Source organism: Schistocerca americana, chromosome 6 (assembly GCF_021461395.2).
Source record: "Schistocerca americana isolate TAMUIC-IGC-003095 chromosome 6, iqSchAmer2.1, whole genome shotgun sequence".
NCBI lineage: Eukaryota > Metazoa > Arthropoda > Insecta > Orthoptera > Acrididae > Schistocerca > Schistocerca americana.
In genome coordinates this window covers 631,529,982-631,550,937 of record NC_060124.1, presented here as the reverse complement: position 1 = coordinate 631,550,937, position 20,956 = coordinate 631,529,982, and the positions used below count along the sequence as shown (strand labels likewise).

At 39.3% G+C, this 20,956-nt stretch overlaps 1 pseudogene; it reads right to left on the bottom strand.

Annotated features, from left to right (window-relative positions):
* LOC124620350 overlaps positions 1 to 20,956 on the bottom strand; it is a 64,436-nt pseudogene that overhangs the window by 23,846 nt on the left and 19,634 nt on the right.

The window sequence follows — 20,956 nt, the reverse complement described above, 5'->3', positions numbered from 1 at the left end:
TCCCAAGAGGACTGAAATTTTATCCTCAGCATCATCACTCTAGGACTGTGTTTTTAAGAATGAGGCATGTATCCATACGGTGGGCAATCTTACCAACAGGAATATGGAATTTTGACTAAGCACTGCCCAGAATCCAGCACTGACTGCCATGAAATTAAAACAGTAGAAACCAGATCCTCCGATGTATGACCTGATGCAGTACCTTGCAGAGAGTTAATTCAGCTCTTAACCACACGAGTGTCCAGAAGTGCAGTCATTGCCCACAACACATAAGCAGAAGGCTACTATGAATGGCATTTACATCCAACTGGGAGTGCCTGTCCACACATTCGTACTCCTGCTTCTAGCCTGACAAATTTCAATTCTGCTGTGCGAATATCACCAGCCACATCTTGCAGCAGTGATGACAGGACCCACCACTACCTGAAGATGACGAACAGTTGTGTTGGTGAAATATTGTGAGGCTTGGACAAAGTTATTCAGTGGCAAATCTGAGAAGATTTGTATACATTATTTTTCTGTGACGCAGGTAATGTGCAGCAAAATGTGATAACTTTCTGCATTTTCCTTTTTGTACATTTCAAAATACCCCAAAAATTGGTGAGAAACACTGAACATATGACATAACCAGATGACACACCCCACAGCATGTGCAGCAGTCGGGGTTGAGTGTAAATGAATTATTGAGCAGTGCAATACATTCATTTGAGCAAACAGAGCAAATTTCGAAAACATTTTGTAAATATGATCTGTTGTAAATGTAGATGTTAAAAATTATTGTCCCTGCTGTAATCAAGCAAAAGCAGTTCTGATTTTGTGTTTATTGCTTCTGTCCCTTCTCTTGTTAGTAAAGAAAACATAGGTCATTTAATGGCGAAGATGCTATTCTGAAGTTTATACTCATCTACTTGTTATGCAATATGGTAGGTTTTCATTGTACTGTACTTTGCAAGAAATCAAGGAAACTGCAAGACCGGTAAATAAAATAATAAACTTCTATATATAAAAATAAAGATGAGGTGACTTACCGAACGAAAGCGCTGGCAGGTCGATAGACACACAAACAAACACAAACATACACACAAAATTCAAGCTTTCGCAACAAACTGTTGCCTCATCAGGAAAGAGGGAAGGAGAGGGGAAGACGAAAGGAAGTGGGTTTTAAGGGAGAGGGTAAGGAGTCATTCCAATCCCGGGAGTGGAAAGACTTACCTTAAGGGGAAAAAAGGACAGGTATACACTCGCACACACGCACATATCCATCCACACATAAAGACACAAGCAGACATATATATATCTGCTTGTGTCTGCATGTGTGGATGGATATGTGCGTGTGTGCGAGTGTATACCTGTCCTTTTTCCCCCTAAGGTAATAAGGTAAGTCTTTCCGCTCCCGGGATTGGAATTTTACTATCATTACTTTTCTTTTTTTTTTTTTTTTTTTTTTTTTTTTTTTTTTTTTTTTTTTTTTACTTGTACCACACATATTCCACACGGTTCATGCTCACTCCTTCAATGATACTGCCCATCCTTCTCTAGTGTGTGAGTTGTCCATGCTTTCCTGCGTGTTTGTTGGTTTAAACACCCTTGTTTCAAAAGAGAGTGACAGCTTAGATACAGTCTTGTCAACATTTTGTATTTTTATTTAGCAATTATTGTTTGAGCCTTATAGGTGAATGTCACAAGATATTGTCAACCACTGCATTCACTAGATGGGAATGGGGTTCATGGGGTTCATTTTTTAAGTTGCTGTTATCTTTTTCATCCTATCTTGGACTAGCTTTTCCATACTCCCACTCTATTTTACGTAGCCAAACAGTTATCTGCCCTTGCAAACTTGCTCCTTTACTACCAAGTCAACTAATACTGGGCAGCATAACAGAAGTTCCAATATCCAGTCTTTCACCACAGTTCACCTACACACACTTTTCACTCACTGATTTTCTTTTTTCAATGTCATAAATATTTTGCTTTCACAGGCTGCTGTGCTTTGAACATAAAATTGTAGGAACATCTGCCTCACATGTCTTTTTTTTTTTTTTAATTAAAGAATATGTTCCTTGCTTATTCCTATTTGCTTCTGATACATTTCCATTCTCACTTTTATTTTGTTTTGATCCATTTCTTTTTTCTTTGATAGACAAGTCAAACAACAATGGCAATATGTTGCAGCCCCCTGTGTTTCACCCTACTTACTATGAACTTACTTTTCTTAGCTTCCAATTTTATTAGTCATTTGGTTTTTAAGATACTTAAATTAATTGTTTGACCCTGTATTTTTATATCTTATTTTACCTTCGGTTGATAAAGGATTTCTGGTATGCTCACAAAGAGAGAGCTGATTCTTCCCACACCTCACCCCCCTTACCATGTCCTGAAACAAACTTATCGCCAAGTCTTAGTCTAGTCATCAATTTAAAAGTGTCAGTTGTTGGTCCCATTGTCTAATAATTTGTACATTTATACACATGAAGTTCCAATTTTTATTTGGAACATATAGACTCTGATAATCATGAATCACAGTTCAAATGGCTCTGGGCACTATGGGACTTAACATCTGAGCCAAGGCAGGATTCAAACCTGCGACCGTAGCAGTCGCGCAGTTCTGGACTGAAGCACCTAGAACCGCTCGGCAACGGTGGCTGGCGAATCATAGTTACCATCACATGGACAGAAATACTATGTTAACTTTAATACAACACAGGGACATAGCCAAAAATGTCTTTACATAATTTCCAGTTCTGATTACTTTCCTTTAATTTAATCTCACAAATAGGTTAGTGTAACATGATGTTGACAGAGGCAAATTATATATACTCACAAATTATTTAGCTAGAGGTATCTGGTTTGTATGTCTGGGAGGGAGGAGGGTGCAAGCTGAAAACTTCAAGAAAAGATTACTCATTTCATACCTGCTGGATTTAACTGCAGTTTATCTCTTCCATATACCAACCACATACCTAATGTGCATGGCAAACAGTTTGAAAGTATTATTCTATACTCAGCATTTGGAACTATCAGTTCCTTCATGAGAGAGGAAAGAGGGATAAGTTTCTGAAGGTCTGAAAGGTCACTCGGACTCCACAACTAATGTGAGGACAAGAGGAACAAATGTGTCTATAAGAAGTTTTGGAATTTCACCTCCTGAAGGTAAAATACTGATCAGTCTGTCAGTCTTCTAGTAATTTTATGGTTTCCTCGCATGAATTTTCACTTGGACATGATTATTCTATGTTTCATCACTCACCTGAGAGATATCTCTGAATACCCAAAGAGTCACACCTCCAAATTGCCATCAGCTGTTATCTGTAAACGGTTGCACGTGCCACAGAAGTGTTCACTCATTGAGGTAATAAATCCCACACGTCCCTTGAAGCCCGGGACATGGTATGCCTGCAAAAAGAAATTGTAAGAAAATAGCTACTGCTGTTGTGTAAATACTATAAATGTGTTGCTCACCAAGTGGAGGAAGGAGAAAATGTGCATTAAGGGGAGTTTGAACGGCCTATCCTGACAATGTTAAATTTGGTGACTTAACTTCCCCGTATTTCAGGAACAACTGTAGCCATTGACAAGAAACTTTTACAGGACATTAAACTATATGTTCTGAGTCTTACAATAATTGCATTTCAGCCACTGCTTTTGGAAATGCAATTTTTTAATTACACAGTTAAAATTTTGTGTACTTTTTTGTATGTTATTCTAAATAATTTTATTTATGCATAATATTATGTTCTTCTTTTAGTTCAGAAGACTCAGAATACGTATGTTATTACTCCCTGAAAATTTTAATTCGCTACTCGAAGTAGTTTCTGAGATTTAGGGAAAAATGCAAGAGAAAATCTAAATTTTCAAGAAGAGTTTTTAAAGTTTTAATAGACTGTAACCCAATATATGCTTAACATTTTATTTTTAGTCACTCAGAAGCACCCTGCACCATACTGTATATCATCCTCTTGACCTTTTTTAAGTTTTTTCTTGTTTTCTTCTTTCTGGACTCCGTAGTGGCCAACTGTGCTGCATACAGTGCTTTACCATTGCAAACCTTGTCCATCCATTCAAATTCTCTGATGCAGTTTGCTCCAGAATTAATTCCCATATGTTGTAGCACTTTCACGCTACCAATGTTGCCATCATTAAAAGCAATAACAGCATGACTCACCCCCACTTTAGTGTCTTCATTACAAGAAAAACATTTTTTGGTCTACATCTACATCTACATCCATACTCCTCAAGCCACCTGACGGTGTAGGCTACCTTGAGTACCTCTCTTAGTTCTCCCTTCTATTCCAGTCTCGTATTGTTCGTGGAAAGAAGGATTGTTGGTATGCCTATGTGTGGGCTCTAATCTCTCTCATTTTATCCTCATCGTCTCTTCGCGAGATATACGTAGGAGGGAGCAATATACTGCTTGACTCCTCGGTGAAGGTATGTTCTCGAAACTTCAACAAAAGCCCGTACAGAGCTACTGAGCGTCTCTCCCGCAGAGTCTTCCACTGGAGTTTATCTAACATCTCCGTAATGCTTTCATGATTACTAAATGATCCTATAACGAAGCATGCTGCTCTCTGTTGGATCTTCTCTATCTCTTCTATCAACCCTATCTGGTACGGATCCCACACTGCTGAGCAGTATTCAAACAGTGGGCGAACAAGTGTACTGTAACCTAATTCCTTTGTTTTCGGATTGCATTTCCTTAGGATTCTTCCAATGAATCTCAGTCTGGCATCTGATTTACCGACGATCAACTTTATATGATCATTCCATTTTAAATCACTCCTAATGCGTACTCCCAGATAATTTATGGAATTAACTGCTTCCAATTGCTGACCTGTTATATTGTAGCTAAATGATATGGGATCTTTCTTTCTATGTATTCGCAGCACATTACTCTTGTCTACATTGAGATTCAATTGCCATTCCCTGCACCATGCATCAATTCGCTGCAGATCATCCTGCATTTCAGTACAATTTACCATTGTTGCAACCTCTTGATATACCACAGTATCATCCGCAAAAAGCCTCAGTGAACTTCCAATTTCATTCACAATGTCATTTATGTATATTGTGAATAGCAACAGTCCTACGACACTCCCCTGCAGTACACCTGAAATTACTCTTACTTCGGAAGACTTCTCTCCATTGAGAATGACATGCTGCATTCTGTTATCTAGCAACTCTTCAATCCAATCACATAATTGGTCTGACAGTCCATATGCTCTTAAATTGTTCATTAAACGATTGTGGGGAACTGTATCGAACGCCTTGCGGAAGTCAAGAAACACAGCATCTACCTGGGAACCCGTGTCTAAGGCCCTCTGAGTCTCGTGGACGAATAGCGCGAGCTGGGTTTCACACGATCGTCTTTTTCGAAACCCATGCTGATTCCTACAGAGTAGATTTCTAGTTTACAGAAAAGTCATAATACTCGAACATAATACATGTTCTAAAATTCTACAACTGATCGACGTTAGAGATATAGGTCTATAGTTCTGCACATATGTTCGACGTCCCTTCTTGAAAACGGGGATGACCTGTGCCCTTTTCCAATTCTTTGGAACGCTACGATCTTGTAGAGACCTAAGGTACACTGCTGCAATAATGGGGGCAAGTTCCTTCGCATACTCTGTGTAATATTGAACTGGTATCCCATCAGGTCCAGCGGCCTTTCCTCTTTTGAGTGATTTTAATTGTTTCTCTATCCCTCTGTCATCTATTTCAATATCTACCATTTTGTCATCTGTGCGACAATCTAGAGAAGGAACTACAGTGCAGTCTTCCTCTGTGAAACAGCTTTGGAAAAAGACATTTAGTATTTCGGCCTTTAGTCCATCATCCTCAATTTCAGTACCTTTTTGGTCACAGAGTGTCTGGACATTTTGTTCTGATTCACCTACCGCTTTGACATAGAAGCAAAATTTCTTAGGATTTTCTGCCAAGTCAGTACATAGAACTTTACTTTCGAATTCATTTAACGCCTCTCGCATGGCCCTCCTCACATTACATTTCGCTTTGCGTAATTTTTGTTTGTCTGCAAGGTGTTGGCTATGTTTATGTTTGCTGTGAAGTTCCCTTTGCTTCCGCAGCAGTTTTCTAACTCGGTTGTTGTACCACGCTGGCTCTTTTCCATCTCTTACGATCTTGCTTGGCACATACTCATCTGACGCATATTGTACGATGGTTTTGAACTTTGTCCACTGATCCTCAACACTATCTGTACTTAAAACAAATCTTTTGTGTTGAGCCGTCAGGTACTCTGAAATCTGATTTTTGTCACTTTTGCTAACCAGAAAAATCTTCGTACCTTTTTTAATATTTCTATTTACGGCTGAAATCATCGATGCAGTAACCGCTTTATGATCACTGATTCCCTGTTCTGCGTTAACTGTTTCAAATAGTTCAGGTCTGTTTGTCACTAGAAGGTCTAATATGTTATCGCCACGAGTCGGTTCTCTGTTTAACTGCTCAAGGTAGTTTTCAGATAAAGCTCTTAAAAAATTTCACTGGATTCTTTGTCCCCGCCACCCGTTATGAAAGTTTGAGTCTCCCAGTCTATATCCGGCAAATTAAAATCTCCACCCAGAACTATAACATGGTGGGCAAATCTACTCGAAATATTTTCCAAATTATCCTTCAGGTGCTCAGCCACAACAGCTGCTGAGCCAGGGGGCCTATAGAGACATCCCATTACCATGTCTGAGCCTGCTTTAACCGTGACCTTCACCCAAATTATTTCACATTTCGGATCTCCGTCAATTTCCTTCGATACTATTGCACTTCTTATTGCTTTAAACATGCCTCCCCCTTCACTGTCCAGCCTGTCTCTGCGGTATACACTCCAATCTGAGTTTAGAATTTCATTACTGTTTACATCTGGTTTCAGCCAACTTTCTGTCCCTAGTACTATGTGGGCATTGTGACCGCTTATTAATGAGAGCAGTTCTGGGACCTTTCTATAGACGCTCCTGCAGTTTACTATTAGCACATTAATATTGTTATTCCCTGTTGCATTTTGTCTACTCCTACCTTGCCGCATCTCAGGAGGTGTCTTGTCGGGCCTAGGGAGGGAATTCTCTAACCTAAAAAACCCACATGTGCACTCCACATATACTCCGCTATCCTTGTAGCCACTTCCTGCATGTAGTGCCTGCGTGACCTATTCAGGGGGACCCTACATTTCTCCACCCGATAGCGGAGGTCGAGAAATTTGCACCCCAGATCTCCGCAGAATCGTCTGAGTCCCTGGTTTAAGCCTTCCACTCGGCTCCCAACCAGAGGATCACTATCGGTTCTGGGAACGATACTACAAATAGCTAGCTCAGATTCCACCCCGCGAGGCTTTCCGCCTTCACCAACTCCGCTAACCGCCTGAACGAACTGAGGATGACCTCTGAACCCAGACGGCAGGAGTCATTGGTGCCGACATGAGCAACAATTTGCAGTCGGGTGCACCCAGTGCTCTCTATCACTGCCGGCGCGGTCTCCTCCACATCTCGGATGAGACCCCCGGCAAGCAGACAGAGTGAACACTGACCTTCTTCCCCGACCTTTCCGCTATTTCCCTAAGCGGCTCCATCACCCACCTAACGTTGGAGCTCCCAATAACTAATAAACCCCTCCCCCCATGTGCCTGCTCGGACCTTGCTGAAGGAGTGGCCACATGTCCACTCACAGGCAGAACGGGCGATGCCACACGGCCAGCCTCCACACTGACCCTCCACCTCGTGCGCCGCGAACGCCGCTGAACCCGCCACTCCCCTTGGGAAGAGGGTGGCACAACCGCGCCCGGTATCCGCAAAGATGTGTCGACAGCAGGGTCAGTGGGTGAAGCATGTAACACCTGGGGTGTACCATGCAACGCACAAGACTCACCACTGCCTGAAGACGGCTAACCGCGGCCATCAACACGTTCAGCTGTTTGCGAACAGTGGCCAGCTCCTCCTGTGTCCGTACACAGCAGTCTCACATCCTATCCATCTTAAGAAATCAATTTACTGTAGAGAGTTAATCAACTTATAACTAGACTGCTAATTCACTAAAGGCGGCTGATAGTTGACTAAACTGTGGTTACTAGACACTTCCTGTAGAAAACAATGAAAATAGCACTACCTGTCTCTGGACTGTATTGAAAACAAACACTAGCACTACTGGCACTATGGCTGACTAAACGGACTTTCTCTGACTGTATTCAAAACAAACACAAAATCTATGGAACACTATTAGTAGCACTCGACAATTAAAGCTTCCTAAAAGCAAAAACACACGGAAGAAGAAGTTACAAGTAAGAAAAATAGAGTTAATACTTAAATCAGCATAGCTCGCTGCACAGCAGACGTGACGCAGACGGCAGTTACGACGACACTGATGCTATAAGATTATTGAACGACTCATTGGGATTTTGAGTCTGACAATGCAGACACTTCTTCAATAATTCAGGATTGCCAGGTCTCTGTAAACAGGTTTTATGATATCCACAACTGCTGCTGGGATATAATGTTTATGGCTGTATGACCTGTTTGAGTACTGGGCATTGCGGTAATTGCACCATGAACCAGATCCAGGAGGGCATGACCAACACATTCCAGTTCTGTGATAAGCTTCTCACCATAAGGCTGAGTGGCTACTACACTGTTATATGCATTTGAGTCTGCACAACCAAAGAACTTAGTGTAACACACTCCCCTTTAGTTTACAGATCGATTATAAATTTCAACAGCTGCACAGGCCTCCGTACGACTAGTTGTCCTTCATAATTTCTGTCACAGATATGCCCTTCTTCATGCCCTGATTTATACTTATAACAATGTTTGGTTAAAATCTGGAAATCTATTAGCTTTCCAGTATCCACCACTGGTCACTGTAGCAACAGAATTCTTAGAACTTCAGCTGCGCTTCTACCAAGTGCCCCAAAAGCTACTGATATGTCAATCATACCATCGTTTATTTCAGCAGCTTCATTTGCAGCACCCTTAATTGACTCACATGCAGTGGATTTCACAGCAGCTCCAATAAATCCTGCATACTTGTCCATTTTACAAAGTGGGCGTGGCATATACATCACGACACACATTGTTTCTGCTGCAGTGTGTCCTTTGCCAATAGCTCTCAATCCATAAAACCACCTAACATTTATTTCAAAATAATTATCTTTACACTTATCAGAACTCCAAAATGAATGAGTATATTTACAACTGGCAGAACTAATGATAAGTTTCCTGGCTAGTCCATTTGATACCTCAATGTCTTCATGTAAACTAACTGGCCCACCACATACATACAGCACACACATTCACATAACACCCCTGTTACGATGTGTAGATGTATCAGAATATAACCTAACCTACCATTTACATGAGTTTTGTTTTGAGATAACTGTGTTATCACTATGTTTTATTTTAATCTTCGAAGCACTAATGGGTGTTTCTCTAGATACTCATGAGTTTGCGAGTATTTCATTGTCTGTAACTTCACACACCACATGCTGAACACAATGTTTCTCTTTATTCAAAAATTTATTACCATGAAACCCACATTTCTTAAAAACACTTCATTTTGGAGTCATACTTTTTGAGAGATTTACCAGTCTATTCGTCACTATTCCTCAGAAAAATGTTAGCACTTCGATATACAAAGCATGTTTATACTATGAAAAGATACGATACTATTTTTGACAGTGCTACCAATACAAACACATAATTTAACCTTTATAACACAGCAATCCACAGCTTTCTACAGGGTGGTCCATTGATAGTGACCGGGCCAAATATCTCACATAATAAGCATCAAATGAAAAAACTACAAAGAACGAAATTCGTCTAGCTTGAAGGGAGAAACCAGATGGCGCTATGGTTGGCCTGGTAGATGGCACTGCCATGGGTCAAACTCATATCAACTGCATTTTTTTAAAATAGGAACCCCCATTTTTTATTACATATTCATGTAGTACGTAAAGAAATATGAATGTTTTAGCTGGACCACTTTTTTCGCTTTGTGATAGATGGGGCTGTAATAGTCAAAAATGGTTCAAATGGCTCTGAGCACTATGGGACTTAACTTCTGAGGTCATCAGTCCCTTAGAACTTAGAACTACTTAAATCTAACTAACCTAAGGACATCACACACATCCATGCCCGAGGCAGGATCGAACCTGCGACCGTAGCGGTCGCGCGTTTCCAGACTGTAGCGCCTAGCACTGCTCTGCCACTCCAGCCAGCTGCTGTAATAGTCACAAACATATAAGTATGTGGTATCACATAACATTCCGCCAGTGCGGACGGTATTTGCTTCGTGATACATTACCTGTGTTAAAATGGACCGTTTACCAATTGCGGAAAAGGTCGATATCGTGTTGATGTATGGCTATTGTGATCAAAATGCCCAAGGGGCGTGTGCTATGTATGCTGCTTGGTATCCTGGACGATATCATTGAAGTGTCCAGACCATTCGCCGGATAGTTACATTATTTAAGGAAACAGGAAGTGTCCAGCCACATGTGAAACATCAACCACGACCTGCAACAAATGATGATGCCCTAGTAGGTGTTTTAGCTGCTGGGGCAGCTAATCCACACATCAGTAGCAGACAAAAAGCGTGAGAATTGGGAATCTCAAAAACGTCGGTGTTTAGAATGCTACATCAACATCGATTGCACCCGTACCATATTTCTATGCACCAGGAATTGCATGGCGATGACTTTAAACGTCATGTACAGTTCTGCCACTGGGCACAAGAGAAATTACAGGACGATGAAAGATTTTTTGCATGCATTCTATTTAGCGATGAGGCATCATTCACCAACAGCGGTAACCTAAACCGCCATAATATGCACTATTGGGCAACGGAAAATCTATGATGGCAGCAACAAGTGGAACAGCAGCGACCTAGGCAGGTTAATGTATGGTGTGGCATTAAGGGAGGAAGGATAATTGGCCCCCATTTTATCGATGGCAATCTAAATGGTGCAATGTATGCTGATTTCCTGCATAATGTTCAACCAATGTTACTACTACATGTTTCACTGCATGACAGAATGGCGATGTACTTCCAACATGATGGATGTCCGGCAAATAGTTTGCGTGCGGTTGAAGCAGTATTGAATAGCATATTTCATGACAGGTGGATTGGTTGTCAAAGCACCATACCATGGCCCGCACGTTCACCGGATCCGACGTCCCCGGATTTCTTTCTGTGGGGAAAGTTGAAGGATATTTGCTATCGTGATCCACCGACAATGCCTGACAACATGCGTCAGTGCATTGTCAATGCATGTGCGAACATTACGGAAGGCGAACTACTCACTGTTGAGAGGAATGTCGTTACACGTATTGCCAAAGGCATTGAGGTTGACAGACATCATTTTGAGCATTTATTGCATTAATGTCGTATTCACAGGTAATCACGCCGTAACAGCATGCGTTCTCAGAAATGATAAGTTCACAAAGGTACATGTATCACATATGGAACAACCAAAATAAAATGTTCAAATGTACCTATGTTCTGTATTTTAATTTAAAAAACCTTCCTGTTACCAACTGTTCGTCTAAAATTATGAGACATATGTTTGTGACTATTACAGCGCCATCTATCACAAAGCGAAAAAAGTGGTCCAACTAAAACATTCACATTTCTTTACGTATTACATGAATATGCAATAAAAAATGGGGTTCCTATTTAAAAAAACACAGTTGATATCAGTTTGAGCTATGGCAGCGCCTTATAGCAGGCCAACCATTGCGCCAGCTGGTTTCCCCCTTCGAGCTAGACAAATTTCGTTCTTTGTAGTTTTTTCGTTTGACACTTATTTCGTGAGATATATGGCCCGGTCACGATCAATGGACTACCCTGTATATAAAAAATTACCGATTTTATTAGGTCTTGAAGTAATGCGTGTAAAAATTTTAACATTTTCAACTAGTGTAGATTATATTTTAGAAAATAAAATATAATACTTCCCACGCAAGTTTATAAGTAATATACATATCATTTTATTTGGAAAATTGCAAATTTTATAATCAGGTAAAAACCCGAAAAAGTGAAAAAGAATGTTTTCCCCTTCTAACTCCCCTTAAAGTTATGGAAATGTGCAAGCTTTCGGAGCCAGTGGCTTCTTCTTCTGGCAGAAACAATAAGGGGACGGAAAAGGGAAGAAAGAAAAGGATTGTCAAGGTTTAGGAAATGGGGAGAGTTGTAGAAAAGCTGCAGAGAAACCCAGGCCAGGACAGACTTACTGAATGGGATGAGAAATATGTAACTAAACCAGTCCATCTCTCATACCACCAGCAGATGTGAAGTATTATTGTGATTGGTAGTAAGTCATAAACATTAAATTATTTTCAATGTATGTTCATATGTAATACTGGACGTACCTTTGAGGTATCATTGGGCCCATTGGGCAGAGGATCAAAATTAGGCCACTGCTTTCTAATAATTTGGACCATTTCACTAAATGAGACCATCTTCCCATCATTCCATTTGTTGCCGCTGAAAGGCATGTACTCGATAAATCTTACATCAACATTTTTCTCTTTTGTTAACTCCACAAAACTGCACACTTCATCTTCATTAAAACCTCGCATTACAACACAATTTATCTGTGGAAGAAAGACACCATTAAAAACTTGGTATCAGATAAAGCATGGTTTAAACAGAGTTTGAAAGACTTTTTGATAGGTAACTCATCCTACTCAATAGATGAATATCTTAACAGTGGCTGTTAGGCCAGCTTAAATAAGAATGTCTGTTAGATTTCAGTTCTGAGAGCACTTTGTCATAACAGTCAAGATTATGTACTTTTTGTTTGATAAATTTATTAATAGTGCATAACAATGTTTCAGTCTGACAGCGTATCAATTCTGAAAATATTAGCTGTTCCAGTTTGTATTGTATTCACCTAGTTTGACAATCTCCTGACAAATGATCAGGGTATTCAAATGTTTTATATTTTTTATGTTATACTTTCTGGCATGTTACTCACCCATGAGAATCATCTCATGTTTTGGGTCTTGGAACAAAAGCTGAATCTAATCTAATCTAACCTACAAAATAATGGTTCTACAAGTCTGTTGTTATATTTGTATACCTCACTGATTCTGTTAAATTAATCTTTTTCTCTCTTTTTAGAGAATGTCTGAATTTATCTTAGCATGCCAAGCTGTTAACCTTCTTAACAATTTATGAAAATTAAACTACATACATCTCCAATCTTTTTCCCCACTCCAACGCACAAATCTTTTGCTGAAAGTGTTATTTTAACAATTACATGAAACTGTGCTGCCATTTGTGAAACAAAGTTGAAAGTGTTCTCAAGATAAAAGGTCTTCAGAAAAGGAGCATTTAGTATCTGTGCAGGTGGTAATACTGACAGCCATCATATAAACAAGCCCAAATGGTAGAACATCCCGCTTTACACATACACGCAATGGCAGAAAAAAGGAAAAGAGCACACCTTTCATTCAAGCATTGAATATATAAACTGATGAGACAAAACACTATGACCTCCTGTTTGATAATGTGTTTGTCCACTGTTGGAACACAATACAGCAGTGATTTTGTGTGGGACAAGTTCAACAAATTTCAGGTATGTTCCCAGCATTATGTGAGGTATGTTCCCAGCATTATGCAGCACCGCATGTCTAAGCACAGGTCATGTAATTCCCATAAATTGGAGATCAGTGGTTTCTGGGTGCAGAACTGGTATCTGATAGCATCGCAGATGTATTCCATCAGATTCAGAAGGGGTGAATTTGATTCTGGCCTCGTGACACTGAAAGTCATATTGTTGAAACATGTCACCTTCATTAGGGACAGGGTGCGGACAGTGCACAATAATGTTCACACAGAACAAAGCTGTTATGGAGCCTTCAGTTACTACCACAGGACCCATAGAAGACCAGGTGAATGTCCTCCATAGCATAATATTGCTCCCACTGGCCTAAGTCTGTAGCAAAGTGCACCTTTCAAGCACCAATTCACTCTGTTGACAGTGTATGTGCACAAAACCGTCAAGTAGGTGTAATGCGAAACTCGAATGATTCAACCAGATGACACATTTCTATTGATTCACTGCCCAATCTCAATGCTCCTGAGCCACAGAAATTGTAATTCAACTGTGTTGTCAACATGGGAACATACAGGGGTTTTCTGCAGCAGAGCCCTATGTTTAACAATGTGCAATGAATGGTGTGCTCTGAAATACTCGTGCTTCCACCAGCACTGTGTCATCAGACATGCCACAGAAATTAACTTCCTCAGCCGAATGTCATCTTTTTCAAAGGAACCATCCCAGCATTTGTCTTAAATCATTTAGGGAAATCAAGGAAAACCCAAATTTTGATGGCCCGATGGGATTCGGGTCCGTTGTCCTCTGGAAGTCAAGTCCACTGTCTGACCACTGTGGTGGCATGACCTAGTCTTAATTAAGCCAGAAAATCCTGGGAAATGCTGACATACTTATTGATTTAAGATATAACAATTTAAAACAATCCTCTCATGAATTTCACTACAATTTTCCGCTCTTTTGAAAAAAAATTTCTTTCGACTGTTTTGATGTTGTTTAGTATGTTTAAATAATGATGGCAGTCTCTATAAAAGGGCAGTTTGACTTTTAAGTTTAGTTATACTGTTTTAAACTACATCCTTCATCTATTTGTCCACCCAGAAGTGCTATAGGATATAACTTGAAGACTATGGTGAGGTGGTGGGGGACAGTCATGTGTTGAGAAGGAGGTGCTGCCAGAAATGAAGTGTGTGAGGTGACGTTATTGACACTGCATACAGGGAGAATAAAAATACTCTATTCCATATTCATTTACAATCTACGTCTGGCCCCCATATGGTTTTACTTTTCTCCAATAAGAAAAAAGAAATTGTCAGTAACTGTCTTTATAAGGTCTTAAAAGGAAACAAACAATAGAAATCTAGGCTGGAGTAATGACCATATTATAAAAAAGATACATTGCTATTCACTGTATACAGGAGATGTTAGGTCACAGACAAGCACAACAAAAAGACTACTAAACACGTAAGTTTTCCATCAGAAAGACTTCTTCCAAAGTGGACAAAAAACACACACACACACACACACACACACACACACACACACACACACACACACCCAACCGTTGTTTCTCCCATGATGCACAGTTGCTCCCAGTCTGGCCCTAGCAGCCGGAGACAGTGGTCATGTATGTGTGATCTGCATTTGCGCGCATGTGTGTGCGTGTGCGTGTGTGTGTGTGTGTGTGTGTGTGTGTGTGTGTGTGTGAGGGAAGGGGGGGGGGGGGGGGTTTGCACCAAAAGCTTACGTGTTTAATAATAGGTGGTGTTCCTTTCCCCCCCCCCCCCCACCCCCCCACCCCCCTGCCAGCAACACATTTACACTATACAGTGAGTGCCAATCTATCCTTTTCATAATACTGTCATTACCACCTTGCCAAGAGGCATATTGTGGAGTAATCCAAAGGGCTCTACTAATTTGTACAAGAGGAAGGAGAGCACAATCTCAATGTAAGTTTTTAGAAAACTGGTATGTGCATTACTTCTGCAAACCTTTCAGAAAGGATACGGTATGCACTTCATTCAGCAAGATGAGTAATAAACAATATTAGCAATACTGCATCAAACTTGTTCACTTTCATCTTTGGATTAAACATTCGATTTCAGAGAGTACAGAATTTGGCAGAATCAAATTTTGGGGATATGTGGAACTGGGACAATGGCATATTTTTTACCCATTCAACAAACTAAGCACTGCTGATTGCTACTTTTATTGTGTCTGCTGCTGCAATGCATATATGAAACTATAAGTGCAGCATCTATGATGGAATAAAATGTTATACAAATGAAACATACAGGTACAGTGAAATAGAGTAGTATGGCTCATCATTTCGGTCTCACAGATTAGCAGGTGTTGACTTGAAATATAATACTTAAGAAGTTGAATCCAAAGGAGAGGATGTACCGTATTTACTCAAATCTAAGCCGCACTTTTTTTCTGGTTTTTGTAATCCAAAAAACCGCATGCGGCTTGGAATCGAGTGCAAAGCAAGTGGAAGTTCTGAAAAATGTCAGTAGGTGCTGAAACAACTAATTTCTGCCATCGAATATATGTAGCGCTACACAGGCATGCTTCATAGGCACAAAGATAAATACTGGCGGAAAAACCTCTGCGTCAGTAAATAAATTAAAAAAAAAAAGGTGGAAGACAATTTTCATACATTATCCAACGAAGTAAATACAAATTCCGTATTGTTCATCTTCGAATGTAGCAGAACTTCAATGTATTACGAAAATCCGACCGGCAAGACTGTTTGGGATGTTTGTCAATATGGCCAACTCAATGTTCCGAATTTTTTCCTACCTGTGAGAAGAGACGGTTGCTAATAGGAACCTGATGAAATGTGAATCACATGCAGTATTCTCTTCATCATAAGAGTAATACGAATATAAACATTTTGCCACGTATTCTTTCGTGTTTGCTGCTATCTTATTTAAATCCTGTCTGCCTAATAAACTACAAAACTAGAGTGAGACAACAGCAAACGCGGAAGAATATACGTATCGTGTCATGTTTATATTCATATTATTCTTATGCCTAATAGTGATACAGTCAGAAATGAAGCACGGCAACTGACTAGATTTTTATATCCAAGATGACTCTAATTTCTGTGCAGAATTTGATGTACTAAAGAAGCGGCCGCAAAGATTTTCAAATGGAGAAAAATTTTCACCTAACTCTCGTTCAGAACATGTTCTATCATACGCAGTCTATTATTTGGTTCTTGTTGATCATTATCAAAGAAAGCAGCAGTGTAAGGAACAACAAATAGTAGTCTCTTGCCATTGTTTCGCTAATGAGATGATTTCTCTCTCTTCTTTTTTTTTTTTTTTTTTCTTTTTTTTTTTTTTTTTTTTTTTAATTGTAGGCAGCGGTAGCGTGTACAAAAGCAAGCCATGCCACGAGTGACGACAGGCCGCAAACACGCACTATCAGAATGCGACAAACAATGCATGACACAGTACAGTAATGCATTTTCAGCTTAGAGTGACATAAACGCCTATAACAAGGAAAACGGCACTTATCAGATCAAAGCAAAATAAGCAATTGATTCAAACCAGATGAAGCACATGAAAAAGGAAGGGTACCAGTATAAATACGGATGGAGCGCCTGACGCATAGCAAAGGCTACCTGGTAAAGCTTAACTGCTAAGCTTACGACTCGAACCAAACTACTGTAGCTGTATCGTCATTCATTCGACCTAAATTGTGTCTCATATTACAACGGACCAACTTTGTTTCGATTTGGAGGTGCGGCCTAAAACTTTTCTCTCCCCTTGAACTTCGAGTCTCAAATTTCAGGTGTGGCTTAGATTCGGGAATTTTTTTTTTTTTCTTTCCTTTATTTCGAGTCTCATTTTTCAGGTTTGAGTGCGGCTTAGATTTGGGTAAATACGGTAGGTGGTATTTCAACTAATTCTGACTATGAAATAAAACAAAGTACAGCAGGGAGCTCTGACGAATCAAAGAGCAGCGATGAAGATTCTGATGAATAGTAAAGTATGAGTTAAGAAATAAGATGCTACTGAGATCATAAATTTTTGTTGTGTTGATGAATCTGTTAACAAACATATTCAAAAATGCACTGAAACATTGGCACATGTAGTGTTGGGAGGTGATAAACTGTCATTACTGTTAGAGGAGCTACGTATTTCTTGCTGTTCTACTCCTAAATGACACTGTATCTGAAGGTATAGAATGAATCTTCACTGGCTAGAGAAATGGGTAACACAATTTTACAAGTCTCTGCTGTCATGTAATCTCTTCAGGGAAATCATGACTGTACTAAGATTCAGTTTGTGGTTGACAAGGTCAGAGTCATTAAGAAATGCAAGGCAGCTACCATGTCAGTCCTAGAAGAGAGAGACGTAGCAAACTGTCAAAGCATGTACAGTCCCGGTCCATATGTTTGTGGTGATGTACTAACCAAGTAATACTGTGTGTCAGGCAGCGCATTACTCAAGAACCATCATGGAAAAAGGTGGAGTGGTAATTTATGTAAAAAACAACATATTTTACAATGCATTAGATTTAAAGAGCCATTGTATAGAGCAACAAATTGAAGTATGTGGTGTTGAGATTACTGTAAATGACTTCACGGCTGTAGTGTTAGCACTGTATAGATCTCCCTCAGGGAATTTGAATGTATTTCTTAAGCACTTAGATTCTTTATTATCCATACTGTACTCAAAGTCCAAGAACTTGATAATTACTGGTGACTTTAATGTTGATTTCCTAAATGAGAGCAATAGTAAAGCTGATTTAGTACATTTAATGGAGTCTTATAATCTGATGACAATAGTAGATTTCCCAACTAGGGTTGCTGTTAACAGTAAAAGTCTGATAGATAATATATTTATAGGTAAGTCTACATGGAATGAGATCATTGTACATCCAATCCTTGGCCTTTCTGATCATGGTGGTCAATTGCTTAGGCTCAATTACATCAGTGTGTGCAACAGTTCCGAGCATTCTTGGAAATCTTTTAGGATAATAAATGAACAGGGCCTTAAAAAATTCAGTGATAGCCTAAAAGAGATAGACTGGAGCCGAGTTGATAGGGAAACAGATGTAAACAAAAAGTACAATTCATTTTTAAATGAATTCATGTCTGTATTTGAGTCCATCTTTCCCAAAAAAAAGTAGTTAGAAATAGTCATATAGGCAATGCCAAGAAGTCTTGGATCACTACAGGGATAACAACATCTTGTAGAACAAAAAGGATGTTATACAGTTCTCTCAGGACTTGTAATGATCCAAAGAAATGACAACACTACAAACTTTACTGTAGCATTCTCAAGAAGGTTATAAATAAATCTAAAAGTATGTGCATAAAATCAGAAATTGAAAGCTCAGAAAATAAAATTAAAACTATAAGGAATGTAATAAAGAGGTAAACTGGCAGGACAACAGGGAACATGTCTCAGGTAGAGATTAAAACAGGGGACAGTATCATAAAGAAACCTGAGTTGGTTGCAGAAATATTTAATAACCACTTTTTGAGAGCAGCAGAGAAGACAAGCTGTAATGGTTCTATGGAAGAATCATTGTCCCTCCTACAGAAAGCTATTAGCAACAGAATCCCACAGTTATCCTTATCTCCATTTACTGTAAGCGAAGTCATAAGAGTAATTAGATCATTAAAAAACAAAAATTCTGCTGGTGTGGACAATATTTCTAGTAAAATACTGAAACACTGTTATAAATTTGTTAGTCCCACCTTATGCAACATATACAATGCATCCCTACAAGATGGGATTGTCCCTGACAGACTTAAGTTGGCTGTAGTGATTCCTCTCTTTAAAAAAAGGGGATAAAAGCATTGTTACAAACTATCGCCCAATATCCCTATTAACTACCTTCTCGAAAATTCTAGAAAAACTCATGCACAGGAGGATTGTAGACCATCTCAAATTCCATAGTATCTTAAGCAAAAATCAGTTTGGTTTTCGTGCCGGTCTTTGTACTGAACAGGCAATATTCTCTTTCAGCAACCAAGTTTTGGAAGCCATTAACAAAAAAATGTCTCCAGTGGGTATTTTTTGCGATCTTACGAAAGCCTTTGACTGTGTAAACCACCAAATTCTTTGGAAAAAGGCAGAATACTATGGTTTAGGTGGTACTGTTGGCTTGTGGCTACAATCATATCTACAGGATCAGAAGCAGACTGTAATGCTAAATGGCTCTTCTGGAGAACCTGCCTCGTCTGAATGGGGCATGATAACGTGTGGTGTGCCTCAAGGCTCCGTTTTGGGCCCACTGATTTTCCTCATCTTTATTAATGATCTTCCTCTTTGTTCTGAGACAAACAGCTAATTTACCCTGTTTGCCGATGATACCACAATTCTAATTGACGATTTGACTGATCATGATCTTGAAAAAACTACAACTACTGTTTTTAATGACATCTTAAATTGTTTCTCCTCAAATGGTCTCTCACTCAATGCAGATAAAACTCATTATATGAGGTTCCATACATCACAAAGTAATCCCAATGAAATTGACATAAAATGTAGAGATCAACCAATACAGAAAGTTGAAGAAACAAAATTCCTGGGTGCTTACATAGACAGTAAATGTAATTGGTCAGTTCACATTCTTCATCTATGTAAAAAACTTAGCTCGGCAACATTTTCACTACCGGTAATTTCTTCAGTGGCTGAAGTTGACACTATTAAGGTTGCCTACTTTGGCTACTTCCACTCATTGATGTCATATGCTATCATATTCTGGGGGAACCAACCACTTGCAAAACAAGTTTTCACCATCCAAAAAAAAAGCAATCAGAATAACGTGTGGGGTTAATCAAAGACACTCTTGCAGGCACTTGTTTCGGAAGATAGGTATCCTAACAACTGCCTCACAGTATATTTTTTCCTTGCTGACCTTTGTGTGCAAAAATTATTCCATCTACCAAGACAACAGTAAATTCCATGGTTATAACACCAGAAACAAAAACAATCTACATTTAGAAATGAAACATCTCACTCTGGTACAAAAAGGAGTTTACTACTCCAGCATTAAGCTGTTCAATGCTCTACCACTACATATCAAATGTGTTCATACAGAACTGCCAAAATTTAAACGAGTTCTCAAAGATTACCTGACAGAGAAATCTTATTATACTGTGGATGAATACCTGAAAGAAAATGTATACCATCACTAAACTTATTGCGTCTAGAAGTAGTTCAATTGATTTTATTGTGCATTTGGGAATTAGCTCACTTTTTGTAACAACAGATTGGCTATACATGTATTTACTCTTGTAGGCCTAATATCTGATTTAACTTTGTGCTCTTGCCTTTAACCTTTATTTGAAACTCCTTTTTCTGTCAAATGGTTGTTATGTTATCTAGCTGATATTGTATCTGTTACTTTATTTATAGTATGTCTTACTTAAAC